The sequence below is a fragment of the Lissotriton vulgaris genome, chromosome 3_1 (assembly GCF_964263255.1).
Source record: "Lissotriton vulgaris chromosome 3_1, aLisVul1.2, whole genome shotgun sequence".
Lineage (NCBI taxonomy): Eukaryota > Metazoa > Chordata > Amphibia > Caudata > Salamandridae > Lissotriton > Lissotriton vulgaris.
The window spans coordinates 1,649,447,620-1,649,466,569 of NC_141689.1; positions in this window are offsets into that span (position 1 = coordinate 1,649,447,620).

Below are 18,950 nucleotides of genomic sequence, written 5' to 3' on the forward strand. Positions count from 1 at the left end.
ACATTTAATACAATAGAATCAAAACAAAAACACTTCAAACTCGTAGAGCATGAAAAAACTCAGGGGTATATTAACAAGAACGTGTGCTAAACATCTCCAAAAAATGCTGTCGCACCTTTACACATCGCAGCCGATTGCGGGAAAATAACCCTGTGTTAACGTGGAATTCTCAACAAGGCGGTAGCATGCAATAGTCTGCTAAAACCGTGGCCAATGTCTGCAATACAACCACCGCAACGGAGATAAAAACACAAATCACAACAAGGAAAAACACGCGATGTGCCCAAGCGCAATAAGAAAACAGTGACAACCTGTGAGAGGCCAGCAATACCCACGCGTAATGCGTGAAAAAGCAAAAGAACAGCAGATGGAAAATGGCACCCAAAAAACAAGCTCAACTGTTGAGTACCACGGATGCACCCAGAGCCACCGCAGAGTACACCAAGAACCTCACAATCCCCACGGAAGAACACCCAGAAAAACAGGGCCTGTGGAAGGTCAATTAGAAGAGGAAGAGGAAGACCAGGCACAGTCACAGGGAAAATCTGAGTACCGCCGCGGATGAGCCAGAACTCCACCACCACCTGTACATCACCTCAAATGTCTCACTGCAACAAAGAGGCAAAGATGGCAGACCACCTGAATGCTGTCCCATGACTGTGGAGGCCGATGGAAGAGCACAACAGGCTCTGGACTGATGTGAATGGCAAAACCAAGCAGAAACTCGCTGCCAACACGGAAGAGCCAACACGGAAGAACCAACACACCCCGGAGGAGGGGGGCCAGCAGAACACAAGGAGCTGAATGAGATGGAGAAGATGGGGGCCACAGTCACCAGGCGGGAGACGGTGACAAGAGTCGGGGATCTAGACACTGTCCAACATGACCCATGACCACGTCAACAGGATGCACACCGACCAGGGAGTAGGTGGACGAGGGAGACGGGCCCAATGGCACAAATGCACAACTAAGCAGTGCACATTGCACATCCACAATGACTCAGGAGCATGTCCCTGATCTCACAGGAATACCTCAGTACACACACAAACACCAAGTAGCCCCACGTACACCATGTGCCCAATGGGGCACCCACACAACATAACAATAAGCACACAACCAACACATGCACACATGCAAAACACTGCAAAGAGGCATATACATCATATACGTCAGCCACACTGAGAATGCAGGAGACAACACATGACGAGTAGCATGGCTGCTGTCCAATCACCATGACAATGTACATGCACGACACTGAGGTGGCTGAGTGCGGACTACAACGGGAATGAAGCAGGTCACACTCGGACAAAACCACCTGCACAAACAACCCTTGACGTTACCGACACATCTGTAGAAAAAACATGCCCAAGAGTCATTACTCAACAAAGAGCACAAGTTACCCAAGTCTGCAAAATCTCAGCACCATGGAAGCACTGAACTGACAGGTGCACTGCGTGAAAGGGACCAGTGGCAAATCAGAGCCGCAGGAGTGAATCACCTACCAAGCAGAAAACGCACATAAGTATGAGTGCACCTCGACATTGATAACATCCCGGTACAAACAGCAACACCTCCACAACAGAACAAAGGCCACATGGCAAATCACATCTGGCCCAGCAGGGAACCGTGACATCACAATGTACTAGTACAATCTGTAACCTGCAAATATGTTTCATTCACACATGCTGTATTTTTTTACATTTTGTACTGTTCCATGAGTGCCAGGGACGGCCACAATGTCACGTTCTCATGAGAAGTAATTGTCAATGATGGTGTTCCTACGGACCATTTCTGCCGCAGTTGCAGTGGGATGTGGGCCACCTGCCCCATCGTCCCCATCATCACTTCTTGAACTGGGATCCTTGGGGCATTGGTGCATACACAGATGTTGTGCAAGACGCAACATGCAACGATCGTCTTGCACACGATCTCCAGGCTGTACAGGAGCATTCTACCAGTGCCGTCCAGGCACCTGAAACATGACTTCAACACGCCAAATGTGCATTCAACAATGCCCCTGATGCATATGCGGGCAGCATTGTACTGCCTCTGGGTGGCTGTTTTCGTATCTCGGAGGGGTGTCATCATCCAAGGGCAGAGTGCATATCCTTGATCACCTGTGGCAGTGCAGGGAGAAAAGGGTCAATACTTGGTTCGGAAGGATATGATGGCAGGCCCAATAATCCAGTGACACCTGTGCTGGCTGTGTGTGCGGTGAGTGTAATTAGAATGCGCCAGGCCACACTGGCTCTCCCCTCCTTCGGTGTGTTTGTCCCACTCAGCTTTCAGGAATGCAACTAATGCACAAATGTGGCTTGGATTACTCCTCCATCTCCAAATGACTGTGTAAGGCCATAAGCTTCTAATATGGAACCCAGAGGGCTTTGTGTAATGTACCATAATCAAGCACACATTCATTAGAACAACACATGGGCACTCACACCATGAATGTCAATTTACCATAATGTCAAAAGTAGCAGAAGTGACATCACATGCCACATGACCTTTGCTTCACTCACACTCATATACTTCCGCATGCACGCACATTCACACATGCACACACTCTCTCATATAAACACACTCTCACCCACAAGCAGGCATACAACACACATTTAAAAGTAGTGAGGGTCATGTTCCAAATAATTGTACTCGATTAATTATTCCACTACTTGTGAATAATAGTATTCACTATTATTGTTATAAATAATTGACAGAAAACAAGAAAAGTGGAGCCCCGACTGAAATATATAAGGACAAGCTAGCCCTGTGTACCTGGCACTGATTTTGCCACCTCTGAGGGTAGGGGCCCCAAAGGGAGTGCTAGGGGTCACGAGGGGCAAGCCAGATGTCACAACTGCGACACCTGGTTACCCCTAAGTGATGCCCATGAACAGTGCTGGCTCGTGTAGGGCGCTCCACCAGACGGTGACCTGGGGCGGGGGAGGGGCAGGCTGGGGGGGTGTAAAATACGGGAACGGACGATTACAGGTAAGTAATATAAAAATAAATAAAACAAATGTTGATGCCTGTCTTTAACTTCCGATGGCAGAGCCCCAGAAGTTATACCCACAATGGTCTTTCAAGAGGATTTCAGTTCAAGAGGCCCCCTTTGAATGCACTGGCCCTCTCTAAGTTCTGTTCTCTCTGCCATCCTACCCTTGGAGGCTTGATCAACATCATTAGTGGGGCCAAGACCCTGTCCCTTGGAATGGAGGTGCCAATTCCACTCCCACCTCTCCCACCTTGGAGTGCACCTCAGAGTCAGATGTCTACAGGGTTCCATGTTTAAATATCGATTACAAAAATATATATGAAAACAATATCGATGTAAAAATATCAATTCCTTATACTTAAACAGGTAAGTACAGTAATATCGACTTTAAAAAATAACATTACTTAAAATAAAGTAATTAAATAATATTAATATTACTAGCAAAATGAATTACATTTAATTTATATTTTAACTAATAATATCAAATAAACTTCACTTAATAAATATAAACACATACAAATGTGTACATATATATATATATATATATATATACTTAAATACATTTTATTAACTATTATCTTTATTTAATTTATAAACTTTTTTATTTTATGTAAAAATAGAATAAAAACATATATAAATACATTGATATAAAATATTCTATATTTAATTAACATAGTAAATATTTTAAAAAATAATTCATACATTTAATAACAAAATAAAAAACATTAGTAGTTAAAACGTTGGATAGCGAAGGGGTAAAAATTAATATTCCCACTCCAATGAGTGCAACAGTAGGGAAAGCGATGGATAGCGGAGGGGTAACATTTACTATTCCCACTCCAGTCAGTGCAATAGTATGAAAAGAGCTGGAAAGTGGAGAGGTAAAAATGACTATTCCCACTCCAATGAGTGCAACAGTAGGGAAAGCAATGGATACCTTAGGGGTAAAAATGACTATTCCCACTCCAGTGAGTGCAACAGTAAAGAAAGCGTTGGATAGCGAAGTGGTAAAAACTTAGTATTCCCACTCCAGTGAGTGCAACAGTAGGGAAAGTGCTGGATCCCAAAACAATAAAAAACTAAAACCATCAACATTTTTATTAAATTTAATTTCCATTATTAACATGATTAATATATACATTTAAATATATTATTATTAAGAAAGATAATTAAAAAAATGCACATTATTTAACACTATAAAATCCACAACACACACCTATAATTAATTACACATTTAAATTTAATAATGACTGATGAATGAAAATGTATTTATTATTTATTAATTAATTAATCAATAAAAAAGTAATTACTTACCACCTTTCACACCATTTACTAATATAAACACCTAAAATAATTACACACTTACAATTATTAATTACAAATTAATTAATGGTAATTAATTTAAACATATGTAACAATTAATCAATAAAAAAATGTATTACTTACCACCCTTTACAGAATTTACACATATAAACACTACAGTACACACCTAAACTTAATTAAACAATTAACCTAATTATGTATTATTTACTAATTGAAATTAATTAACAACTAATTATTAAACTATTATTAATTAATCAATTAACACATTAATTATTCAATACATTTTATAAAATTAAATTACTTCCCACCCTTTTCGCCAAAAAACCCACAACCAGCTACGGAACTAAAAAAGCATAATTAAAGTAAAAATAAATAATAACTAGTAAAACTCTAAAACATATAAAAAGATGACAAACTTTTCTCATTAAAAACACTAAAATACATACAATTATTAATAAATCGATATTTTTGTAAACTATATTTTTGTAAACAATATTTATTACAAAGATATTTATGTAATCGATATTACTTACCTGTCAGTCGATATTCTTGTCAACTATATTTTTGTTGTCGATATTTCTTCCCCAGGATATTTTTGTGGCAATATTTCTGTCCAACGATATTTTTGCGGTGATATTTCCACTCTGCACCTTCCGCAATTTCCCATTGATCCCCTAGATTATGGCTTTCTTATCTGGATGCACATATATAACTGTCCCCCAGATTGGAGACAGGCTGACAGGCACACAGAGCCATAATCACAGAAATGCCCATTTTTCTATGGAGGTATTTCCACATAAGTAATGTTTACTCCATGCGCACCACCAGATAGGACTTGCCATTACCAGCTCATCAATATCGAGCATTATACTGCCACTCTTCTGTGCATAGGAAATACTGCAAAATAGCCTTCCCACAAATCCCTCATGTCAGGTCCAAACGTGGTGGTTGAGGTCTTTTATTTCAGATGTCCTGGGGCTCAACCTATCATGGATCCTAAGCAACGGCCCAAGTACCCCTTTAGTATTGGATTCTCATTGACAGTGTTGGTAGAGCAGTCTAAGTCTCCCTCAGGTAAAAAAGTGAACACAGGCTCACATCTCAGTGTGCAGGAGCAACAATAAATCATTGTCCAGCAAAATACTCACTTGTGTGAAAAAATAAGCATTTTATTTTACAGCTACTAAGATAAAAGGAAATACGACATTCACAAACAACATCCACATCCCCCTGAGGTCGGGGCTCTAGTGTATTTTAGTGTTCGTTTCTGTGTCCCACCCTCTCCTTGCTCCAGTGATAGTGGTCATTCCTCATTCTCTATAGTGGCTGGATCAGGTGAATTCAGTGCACGGAGGCAAGACGGGCTGTATTTGGAGGTATTTGAGTCCCTAACATGTGGGTGTGCAACCAAACTGACCAGAGGTTCATTGTGGTTAATCCAAGCTGCTGTAAGTTTTTTGGTCTGTACCATGGTGAGTGGGGAGTAGAAATAGTGTGAAGGTCCTGACAATGTTACTGCTCTGTCGGGAGGCACACCATTTTGTTGCAAATCTAAGTTTACAAATACATGGATGTATGCATGGGAATAACCATGTTAGACCCATGTAAGACCTTCTTATTGCAAAGTTACACAAGGATATGCTGTGTTGTGATACTTTGCATTTGCAAAACTGTGCAAAGCCCTGCAATGTAGATTTAGGTGGCTTCTGAAATCTAAGAAAATGTCTTGCATTCCCTTGTGGTGACTTGCGTCACACAATGACAGAGCAAGTTCTTAGTAAGTCTGTCCCATAGGCCCAGATTTACTAAGAAGTCACACAACACACCGCAGCAAGACAACTTGCTGCACTGCTTTGCCTGACAGAGAGAGTGCAGTAATCTCCTAAAATATGACAAACTCCCACTCTCTCTCTGCGCTGGCGCACTATGTACGTTGGTGTAGGGATGCCTGTGTTACAGTCAGGATTGTTTTTGTGCAGGTGGAGAGACCTTCCCGCACAAAAACAATCCTCTGTGGCATTTTCCTCTTTTTGTGTGCTGCAAAATGCATCACATGTAGAAAAAGAAAATGATGAGGAAGAATAAACATATTTCTCCTCATTACGCCCCACCTGGGAAGGTGTGGCATTTTGACGCAATCCTAGGTTTACTAGCCTAAATAAATATGGGAATGCACCAAAAACCATGAGTGGATGCATGGGATCACCCACACTCCACCCTGGGATTACCTTTGCAAAACTGAGTAAAGCAAGGCAGCGAAATGTGCGGCCATGTTTTACTCCAGATTTTCTAAGCAATGCAGAACCACACAGGGTGCCTTGCGTGGCTTAGTAAATCTGACTTAAGGGCTTGCATTGCATTAAGGTGCATTGCAACCCCTTGATAAATCTGGACCATGGTCTTTTCATTTGATTGTTTTAAAAATAATCAGTTTAAATGTAAATACATACATTGAATACAATGTATTGTAAGTAACTATGAATATAATTAATTCTGCACATTGCCACACAACAGTTCCATCATTAATATCTCTGAAAATCAAAATATTTAAAATGCGAAAATTGGACAACCATACATTTCAAACATAACCAGATGATGGACGTAGTGGTGAAACTTCTCAACCACTCATCCCCAGTCAAGATATCTGGGTTTACTCATATTTTTTTTGCTCAGTATGTGTCCCTATTTTGGACCTAACCATATGCAAATCAGTTTTGACCCTGCTCTTCATGGAAACAGTCCAGTCCAAACTGCCAGACCAGATACTCCTTGGACTGGAAACAAGCATTCTGGGCCCGCTTTCGGGGTATCACCCCTCATCAGCCAGGCTATCTTTAATCTAGTGGCACAGCGAGTAAGGGACCCACAAATGCGCATACCCTTGGCCACTTAGGGCAAACACAACAAGATAATGGATGGAGTGCTGAAACTTCATCCACTCACCCCCAGTCAAGAGATCTGAGTTTAATCCATTGTTCTTCTGCTCACTATGTCACTCCAGTTTGGACCCAGCAATATGCCAATCAGTCTTGACTCTTCTCCTCATGGGAACAGTCTAGTCTGAACTGCCAGGCAAGGTCCTCCCTGGACTGAAACCAAACAGCCTGGTTTCAGGGCATCACCCCTCATCAGCCAGGCTGGCTTGAATCCAGTGGCACAGCGAACAAGGGACCCATGTCCGGGCATACCCTTGGCCACTTAGGGCGAACATAGCAAACAAAACACGATGATGGACAGTGTTCCGAAACTTTTCAAACACTCACCCCCAGTTCTCAATTACAGAACGAGCACTATATAAGGAAATGTAATGTCATGCAGAATATCAACTTTGCGAAGAAAGAGAAGAGGGAAACACGTCAGAATTGTTTTTAGTCACCTCTGTTGTTCTTCAGTCAAAGCTAAGACTAAAATTACCGTTGTACAACTGAAACCATTTTTATCGAGAATTAGAAGTGGGGTGTGACTACTTTTATTGGATTGGAACGTTGATGAAACTGACCCGTAGTCCAGGAAAGCCTAATTCTGGGACTGATTACACTGTGGCATGCTAGACTGGGTTTATGGGAAGAAAGCATATGTTACTGAGAAAGATCCATTGTATTTGCAACTATGTATTAAGGTCACAATTCATTTTTCTGTGTTTTTTTGGTTATTTAAGGTCCTTTCCATGTGGATAAGCATCAATAGTCAACTTTTCCTTTTTGTTCCATACGGCTAATAGGAGTAGCATTTCAAAATCGAGCATCTTGAGACACTATGTGGATTAACTATTAAAGTATTTTCAAGTTTATCAGTCCCTTGGTTAGCTGCTCATTCAGTCAATGTTTTTACTTTGCATTCTGGGATGTGTAGTTCTTTTTATTCAAGTCTAAAATCAGGATTACAGTCCACATAATGCACAGAAAAAATATGGACTGGATCAGCTGCATGATTAAAACGTGATATTGCCAGGCAAACAATTAAATTATAACATAACGTGTATTTGTAAAGTGCATGTTCACCCTAAGGGGCCCATTATGATGTCGGGCGGATTGCCCCCGCCAGGCTGGCGGTAGGCACAGCCAGCCTGGCGGGGCAATCCGCCCGACATCCACACTCGTTTTCCCCCCCAACATATTAGTATGGCAGAGGGGACCTCAGCGGACGGAAAGACCGTCCGCCGCTTTTCCGCCCCGGTCGCCTTGCGGCCGGGCGGAAAAGGAATAATATGGTGGCGGTGTCTGTCAGACACCGCCAGCCATATTATGATGGGCGTCTGTAGGTGCCTTTCCGCAGCAGCGATGCCGCCAAGGAAAGGCATGCGGTCTTCACTCTGGGGGCCCCGTGTGGGCCCCCAGAGTGAAGTGTAGGTTGGGGGTGCACACAGGGGGGTACCTGTGGTACCCCCCTTCATTTGCATTAACAAAGCGGCAGGCACCGCGCGGTGCCTGTCGCTTTGTTTATGCAAATGCATCAATTCATTTTTAGCATTGTGGCGGCCGGTGCAGAGAGCACCGCCCGCCACAATGCTAAAAATGCAGGATGTGCCCACCACTGTGGCGGCACATCCTAATACCCCCCCACGGGACCCCCGCCCTTATGGTGGGCTGTCCCGAATTCGGACAGGATGGCGGGTGGACAAAGTCTGCCCGTCATCCTAATGAGCCCCTAAGTGTCTTGGTGCTGAATAACAAATATTTATATTTTACCAAACGGTACTCATCTTATTGACCTCAGATAGATGAAAGTCTGAGTGGACCCGCCGGGATTTGAACCTGTGACCATGAGGTTGAACACAAGACTCTGCAGTGGATGCAGTAGTCCACTGAGCCACCAGACAACGCTTATTATTAATGAAACTAGTAAATGTAAAATGCCCTCCATAAGTGACTTAAATTTTTTTTTTTTTTACAAAAGATACAAACAGTTGCAAAACTAACATTTACTCAAAGGTTGTTATTGAGCCAGTCGTTTACATTTTATCAGGATCTTGTCATGGCAGGCAGTGATTGTATCTGTTTATTTTGTGCATAGTACGTGATCTGACTTATAATTTTAGGAACTTGGGGGCATATTATCAAGACAGGCGATAAAATTATCGCAGTTTTAGCGGCAGAAAACCGCTGCTAAAACGTCGATAATGGGCTTGATAAAATGCTCTATGGAATTCCAATTGAAGCCCATGTTAGATGTCCTTCACATTTAACATGGGCTTCAATTGGAATTTCATAGAGCATATTATCAAGCCCATTATCGCCGTTTTAGCGGCAGTTGTCGGCCGCTAAAACGGCGACAATTTTATCACCTGTCTTGATAATGTACCCCTGAGAACTTTAAACAATAGATTATCATGCTGCATACGGCTTGGTATGAAAAATATGAAAATATGACAGGCGCGTTCGTACATAACAGAATGTTATTATATGAATTATTTGCTGTGCTTGATTCCTTATGCGAGCCCTAAACTGTTGCCGGCATCTTTGGCTGATAAAAAAATTGCATCTATTTTTGTAACATAAGATACAAGAAAACTCAATTTGAAATGCAAATTAACTTCAGAAACACATGTATTTTCACTGTTAAAAAATAGCAAGTGGGAAAATGTGAATCACCAAAAAGCTTGTTATGAAACTATCATCCGAAGTACTTCCAGCTGCCGCATTCGCAATGATTCCACCTCTCCTTTGGCCCATATGCTTTTATCAACTTGCCTCATTCGTTTGGAGTCACTATTAGTTTTAACTTTGTTCGATTCATCTTGTGTATTTTAGTTAATGTAGAAGATGCATTTTGTTGCAATAATTGAAAAGAATTGTATGTGCCAACATCATACAACGTCAAGATCAGTAGCCTTTATATTTGAAATCATGAAAAGGCTACTTTTTCTACTCATTGGTGTATGCTAGTTTGATTTTTCTTGGAGCATTTAATTTGTATAGCTGCTGTAAACTGGCATTTAATGGAGATATGGGAGATTGTGAATTTTACTGCATGACCTTTTCAGAATTTACCATGGATTGTCTGGCGAAAATAGAACAATATCTGACTGACTATCAGTGCCATTAAAAATATAAAAAAGCTTTTTGTGAATGACCTTGAGAAGCCATGCAATTACATTAGAGTCATATATGAGGTCACCTTCCTAGAACACACAGGGCCAGATTCAGTGAAGGAAATTTGTGTTTGGAAATGTATGCACAAATAGAAGTTTGCGATGGTGGGTACATTTCCAAGTGTACACATGCATTATACACAATATTTCTGCCTGATATGTGTATATTATCCCGCATAAATTCATGCAAAGTAGTGGGAAAATAGACGTACATAAAATCAGAAATGTATTTATTTATTTATTTATTATGCAATTTGTATCGCGCAAACTAAACCCGAAGGTGTCAAGGCGCCTATCAAAAAAGATCAAGAATGCAGAGCACCACTACAGATACACGCGTACAAAGAGGTGGGTCTTCAGGGCAGATTTAAAAGATTGTAAAGTGGGGAGAGACCTTAATTCAAGAGGGAGAGCATTCCACCACTTTGGGGCCAGATTGGAAAAAGCTTTACCCCCCGATCTGGTTTTCCAAATACGCGGAAAAGAAAGAAGAAGTCTGTTTGAGGAGCGAAGGTTCCTGCCAGGATTGTAATGGGACAAAATAGATCCAATGCCAGTAGGGCTATTTTTAGCTAAAGCCTTGTAGACCATACACATGGTCTTAAAAAGAATACGGTCCTCAACAGGAAGCCAATGAAGCTGCTTACGGGCAGAGGTGGCAGAGGCACGTCGGGGTAGATCCAGAACGAATCTGGCTGCTGCGTTCTGGACCACCTGCAAGCGCTGTAGCTGACTTTTATTCAGTCCAGCATACAGCGCATTGCAATAGTCCAGACGAGAGCCCAGGAGGGCAACGGCAAGTTGCTTTCTTGCCTGCAAAGAGAGGTAGTGCCTGATTTTCCTTAGTATATGGATGATACCCCAACAGGTCGATACAGTCCTGTTGACCTGTTGGCACATACTAAGGATAGGATCGATCATAACCCCAAGGTTTTTGGCTGAGGAAGTAGGATCAGGACAGACACCCAGTGAATCCGGCCACCACTCAGCTGGCCAGATCTCTTCCTTTCCTCCAAACACCATCACCTCAGTCTTCTCCCCATTCAGTTTCAATGAATTGTGAATCATCCATTGGCCGACTGCCTCCATACAAGATCTAAAGTTGGCAGCAGTCGACGTAACTGACTGGGAGAGAGAGACGAGGATCTGGGTGTCATCTGCATAGGAGACTACCTCCATCCCAATAGATCTAATAAGTCTGGCAAGGGGGGTCACATAGATGTTAAAAAGGGTGGGACTAAGCGCCGACCCTTGAGGGACCCCACATTGCACAGACAGGGATGGAGATAGAAACTGACCCAGCATCACCCTTTGCTCTCTATGATCAAGAAAAGAGGAAAGGAGCCCCAGGGCCGCCCCCGAACCCCAATCTCCCTCAGTCGAGATGTTAATACCGGGGGAGAAAGGGTATCGAAGGCAGCCGTGAGGTCTAAAGGGATCAGGAGGGAGGTCTGTCCCCCATCTACACGCGTGCGGATGTTATCAAGCACTATGGTGAGGGCAGACTTGGTGCTATGTTCCCTCCTGAATCCATGCTGGGATAGATCCAAACAACCCGAACTCTCCACAAAGGCAGCAAGATGTTTATTTAAATGGGCTTCTAACATCTTTGCGGGAGCCGGGAGCAGTGAGATGGGGCGAAAGTTTTTTAATATCCCAGGGTCAAGAGAGGGTTTCTTGAGCAGTGGTTTTACCACAGCATTTTTCCACTGCTGGGGAAAAATGCCCTACTTCATCGCCCTATTCATGATGTCAACCAAAGGGGGAAGGAGGGATTCTCTACACTGCTTGAGGATCTTTAAAGGGCAGACATCTAGCGGAGAACCAGATTTGGTTTTGTTAGGAAGAATCTCTAGGTCCTGGCAAGAGAGAGGAGGAAAGGATTCCAGACCCCCGAGCTGAGGTAATTCTGCAGAGGCAGAGTCCGAAACAGCGGGCACCGGAGGCTCAGCGGTAGAGGATCTTTGCGACTCCAAGGCAATGTAAATGTCCGATATTTTGGATTGAAAGAAGGAGGCAATCCTATTGCAGAGCTCCTGAGATGCAATAACAGGGTCAGGGATCTGGAGAGAAGTAAGAGAATCGACAATCCTGAAGAGCTCGTTAGGAGATGAAAGTGAGGCTGTGAGGGCCGTGAAGTATTCTTGTTTGGTCCTAATCACTTCCAACTTGTATCTTTTTAACAGGATCTTGTGGGCTTCCCTATCCTTTTGGTCCCAGCTAGAATTCCAAAGGCGCTCCTGTCTCCTTACTTCTTGTCTAAGGAGCCTTAGTTGTTCTGAGAACCAGGGAGCTGAGGGTCTTTTCCTGGCTGAATAACAGGACCTAGCAGGAGCCAATTCATCCAGGGCCTCCGTGATGGTCTTTTCATATTGTGAAACCGCCGAAGGAACATCCATCTCCTGAGTAGTGGACAAACTAGACGTGCACGGATAGAAAGAGTTTTCCCTGATGTTTTTAAAATTCCTACGTACTTCCATGGTACTCGGAACCCTTCTAATGGGGTCCTGGATAGGATAGGTCAGATTAAAGGGAACGGCCAAATGATCCGACCATGACAGGTAGAAGGGATCTGTTACTGTCAGCCTCTGATCATTAGAAAAAATCCCATCGAGTGTGTGCCCCGCTCGGTGGGTGGATCCTTTCACCAATTGGGTGAGTCCACAGGCTGGGAGAGAGTGTCATGAGCCTCCAGCAGCTCTAAGTGAAAATTAAAATCACCTAGAATAGTAAGATTTTGGCGGCCAAAATAAGGTTCTAAAACATGAAACAGTTTCAGCCCAAAATATGCTCTGGGACCGGGGGGACGATAAACCAAAATCCCATTGAACACGAGATTAGAAGAGTCGGACAGGGAAAAATATAGCACTTGGAACACATCCTTGGGGTTAGAGACAGGTATGGTGTGGCATTGAAACCTGTCTTTATATAGGATAGCCAGCCCACCACCAACTCGGCCCATTCTGTCCTGCCGTGCTAAGCAGTGGCCCTCAGGGACCGCTTCAACAAGATCAGGACCTGAGGAGTCTTTAGCCCATGTTTCAGTAACAAAGACCCAAGAGGGTTTCCTTTCTAGTATGAGCTCCTTAAAAACTATATTATTTTTAATGAGTGAGCGAGCGTTGATAAGAAAACAATTTTCACTCGACACACTGAGTCCCAGCGGAGAACAAGGCTCCAAGGGAGAGGGGGGAGGGTAGATTGGGACCCCCCGAGTCTACCTGAAAGCAACCACATCCCAAGGGTGGTAGGAAGTCTTCAGGGGTGCTCCTATGGAAACAAGGTGCTGGTGGAGGTTTGAGCCGTATTACATCCTGTAAGGAGTATTTCAAAGAGTGATGGCCTACCTTATCCTGACCTGTAGTCCAGCCATCCAGCCCGTCCTCAGCGCGGACGGGCGCAGACGGGCTGGACTCTGGCGTGACTCCGGCATGGCTGCGGCGAACATGCTGCGCGCACACGCTGCGCGCCATTATGACCGGTTTAAGTAGAACTCAAAAAACGGGCACATAAGAGGCACATAAAAGGCAAGTGTGGCCCACCAGCAGTGCCAAGTATTTTCTATAGTAGAGCATAAATCAATAAGTTTCACTACGATTTATCGAAAGAATCTTGAGTTCAGGTTTTCTTTCCAAATGTTTTGTACTTGTGCAAAAAGCAGAAAGCCTTCCAATGTCTACTGTGCTAGCGGTTCACAGCAGCATTCCTCATACATCGCAGCCATGGCTTCACTCGTCGACTCGTAGCATTAGGGTGACTCCGGGACACCAGTCGGCAACGTGTATGATGGGGTGCGGTAGCATTCAAGCTGGATTAAGAGCGCGGCACTTGCTCTGCAGCTGCGGCGTGGATGGAGAACGTGCGTGCGTCAGCCTGAGTCACTCATGACATAAGGCCACGGCATACTTCAAGACCAAAAGCTCTGTCTGTCTGTCTGCTCTCCAGCTCAAAGTGTGTGCCTACTTCCATGCTACATGCTTCATATCAGTCTACAATCGCCAGGCATCAATAACAATATTCATCCCAGAACTGCAAACAACACCCATTCGCATGCCTTCTTCCAAATATAGCCAAACAACAGTTTTCAGGAGCCAAAACACTGCTGGATATGATGATCATCCTGCTAAAGATAAAGAGGAACTTCACCAAAGAGGAATGCAGACAACGTGATCAACTTTGCTGTTAAATACTATGGATAACCCCATGGTCTTCCTCTATATTTACTCTCAGGACATCACTGACATGGTGGATGCAGTGGGGGTGTAGCTACACACTGAGTTGAAATACTATAGAAGTTGCATGATTGTTAGTGGCATGTGAAATATAGGTTTGACAGGCTAGAGGTGACAAGTGTAGTCCTTGACAGCAGACCTAAACCACATTCCACTCACTCCTGAAAGCATGCACTCCATGCACTCCACCAGCTACATACCATGCCACCGCCTGAGACCACAATAGTCAGCTAGGTAAGGTTCAATCATGAGTCCATGTACCAGTAATTGTGAGACCCTGCAAATGCATCAATGCCCACTAATACGAAGTATATAATTCAGAGCCATGGGATCAAGATCAATGCACAACACATAGGATCAAACTAAGGTAGCAAATATAACAAAAAGCAACATATCCACACAGGGGCCACACATTTGCGTGTCCTCAATTGTTATTTCAATAAAATATCGAATAAAAAATATTGTTATACGAAAATATTGTATAAAGAAGATCAGGATGTCAAAAAGTCTTCTACAGGAATATTGAAGGGAAGAACATTGCTTTAAGTGTTGTTTTGAATATTCTTGTAAACAATGTCTATTTAGAAAACATTGCTCTATATAACATCAGTTGATAAGTGTTATTTTGTATGTATTTTAATATTGGGTGTTTGATTGTATATGTTAATTTGTTTTATTTGAATGTTAGTCAGATTAATAATTAATTATGAAATGTTTGGAATGTATACTTTTAGTTGCATTAATGTGTAAAAATAATGTATTTATAATTTATTTAGTAGCTGTGGGGAGGTTTTTAAAAAGTTAATAACTTAAAAAACGTAAGCAGCTTCAATCACACCACCGAACTCCACTGGACCGAACACCACTGCATCCACTTAACATTCAAGAAACCAACCACACACCATCGCACCCAACAGCTGCCTCGCCGCTGCTGGAGCAAAGTCACCGAAGACCAGCTACTCACCTCCCTCATCAAGAACCCACCAACTCTGACGCCGCAGCCCTCAACCTCTGACAGTGGATCGACAATTGCGCCAACACCCTTGCCCCGCTCAAGAAACCCTCCAACAGCCACCCCAGCAAGAGAGCTACATGGTTCACCAACGAGCTCCTGGCCTCCAAACTCACATGCCGAAAACTGGAGAAAACATGGCTTCACGAACCCACACCAGACAACCACGAAACCCACAAGGACCTTACCCACAGACATCGCTACCTCATCAGATTAGCCAAGAGATCCTCCTTCAAAGACCTTTTGGATAACAACACACACAACAGCAAAGAGTTCTTCAGCATCGTAAAGGAACTCTCCAACCCCAGCGCCAATGCCAACGACATCCCGCCCTCACAAGAACTGTGCAACTCACTGGCCATCTTCTTCCACCGCAAGATCGCTGACATACACGACAGCTTCAACACCACGACCACCACCACGCCAGACTCCACCTCCCCTGTGAACACCACCAGCGCCAACCGCCTGACCTCCTGGTCCAACGTCAACGACAACGAGACACACAAGGTCATGAACTCCATCCACTCAGGATCTCCGTGTGACCCGTGCCCACACCACGTATTCAACAAAGCAGACACAGCCATCGCACTACAACTACGGAAGTTCATCAATATCTCCTTCGAAACAGAGACATTCCCGGAAAGCTGGAAACATGCCGAAATCAACGCCCTCCTCAAGAAGCCCAAAGCAGACCCCCAAGAAACTTAAGAACTTCCAGCCCACCTCCCTGCTCCCATTCCCGGCCAAAGACATTGAGAAAAAAGTCAACACGCAACTGATCCGCCACTGGGAAGACAACAACATCCTGGACCCGTCCCATTCCGGATTCAGATGAAACCACAGCACCAAGACTGCCCTCATCGCCGCCACAGCCCTCATCCTCCTGGACCTGTCAGCCGCCTTCGACACGGTCTGCCATCGCACTCTAAAGACACGCCTCCTAAAAGTCAGAATCCAAGTGAAGGCCCTTGACTGGACCTCGTCCTTCCTCACTGGCAGAGCCCAGAGTCTCCACCTCCCACCCTTCCGATCCGAAGCCACTGACATCATCTGCGGCATTCCCCAGGGCTCATCCCTCAGCCCGATGCTGTTCAACGTCTACATGGCCCCCTCGCACTAGTGGCCCGCCATCATGACCTCAACATCATCTTCTACGCCAATGACACCCAGCTCATCCTCTACCTCACCAAGGACCCACACACGGCCAAAACCAATCTCCACGACGGAATGAAGGCCGTCGCCGACTGGATGAGGAGCAGCCATCTGAAGCTGAACTCGGAAAAGTCGGAGGTTCTCATCCTCGGATCTGCCCCCTCAGCCTGGGACGACTCCTGGTGGCCGACCACACTGGGAACAGCACCAACACCCATAGACCACGAACGCAATCTACGATTCATCCTCAACTCCTCCATTTCCATGTCCAAGCAGGTCAACGCCGTCTCCTCCTACTGCTACAACACCCTCCGGAAGCTCCGCAGAATCTACAAGTGGATCCCAACCAAAACAAGAAGAACGGTGACACAGGCCCTCGTCAGCAGCAGACTGGACTACGGAAACGCACTCTATGCAGGAATCACAGCCAAACACCTACAACGACTACAATGCATCCAAAACGCCTCCACCCGACTGATCGTCAACATCCCTCACCACAGCCACATAAACCCCCACCTGAGAAACCTACACTGGCTCTCCGTTGACAAGAGGATCACTTTCAAGCTCCTCACCCATGCACACAAAGCACTTCACAACACCGGACCAGCCTACCTGAACAGCAGACTCAGCTTCCACACCCCCACCTGCCAGCTCCGCTCCGCCAGCCTCGCCCTCGCCGCTGTCCCCTGCATCCAACGAACGACCTCTGGTGGCAGATCCTTCTCCTAACTCGCCGCCAAGACCTGGAACACCCTACCGACCCACATACGGCAGACCCAAGACCTACTCACCTTCAGAAGACTCCTCAAGACCTGGCTCTTCGAGCTGTAGCTGCACACGCTCCCCTCCCTTCAGCGCCTTGGGACCCTCATGGGTAAGTAGAGCGCTTTACAAGTACATTGATTGATTGAATACAAAGTTAATTATTTTAATGGTTTTCAAATTAATATTGTGAAACTTATACATGGATTTTGTTGCATTATTCAATTTTCTAAATTATTTTTAAATTATAATAAATGTAAATAGTATTTTATTGTAAATATTAACATAATTCTGTAAATTATAGAGCATGTATTAACAAGGTAAATTAATCAAATTTAAAATTAAATAGTATTCTTTTTGAAAATTCATTTTTCTAAAACAAATTATATTCAATATTTTACGGTGCATTTTTTCAACTTTTCATTTATTGATTTCTTTAAATGTTAAAAATGATAATGTCACTGTGAATAAAATGTTGGAAACTTTATAAAATGGTAATGTTTACATTCAATTAAATTTTTTAAATGCTGTATAAAGCAATTTTGAAAACAGAAGAAATATGTATTATTTATGATGTATAAATTAATATGTTCATGTATATTTATAGCAGTAGGTTTAGTTGTTAAAAATTATTAAAAATATTTTATAAATGACATCTTTATTATTTCTATTATTGGAATAAGTTCTGTTTTTGATAATATATATTCTAAAATTAATTAATATTAATTTAATACATATTATTTGTTACATTTCATTTGAAAATAAGTTTCATATGTTTTTGTTTTTTACTTGATTGATTTTCATTTTGGGATTATGATTTTTTTGTTATGTTTCAAAAGTCAAGAACATTTATAAATATTAATGGACATATATTATTTGTTTAAAGTGATACATATATGCTTTCATATACTAATTTTAGAAATATAGGTTTATGTTTGGGTTGTTGTGTCTTTTAACCCTTTCGATGCTGATGACGAGCTCAGCTCGTCATCACCCACGGGTGTCGTGTGCTGATGACGAGCTGAGCTCGTCATGACACCAGCAAAATGGTAATTCCCAGCACAGGAGGGGAAAAACGCCTAGCAGCCAAGGTGTTAAGTCATTTTTATTATATTTTACTGATCAAAAATGATGCGTGAGTATGTAGTATTGTTTCTGTATATGACATTTTTGGGGTATATTCGCAAGAACTTGCGATAACTTTCAACATCGCAGCCCATTGTAGGAAAATAACCCTGTGTCAATGTGGAATTCACAACAATGCCGAAGCATGCAATAGTCATCAGATAACGCATAAAAAATCATCGAGAAAATCAACACCAAGCCGCAAAAAAAAGAAACGCGAATGCAAAAAAACATGTGATGAGGCCAATCGCGGTACAACAA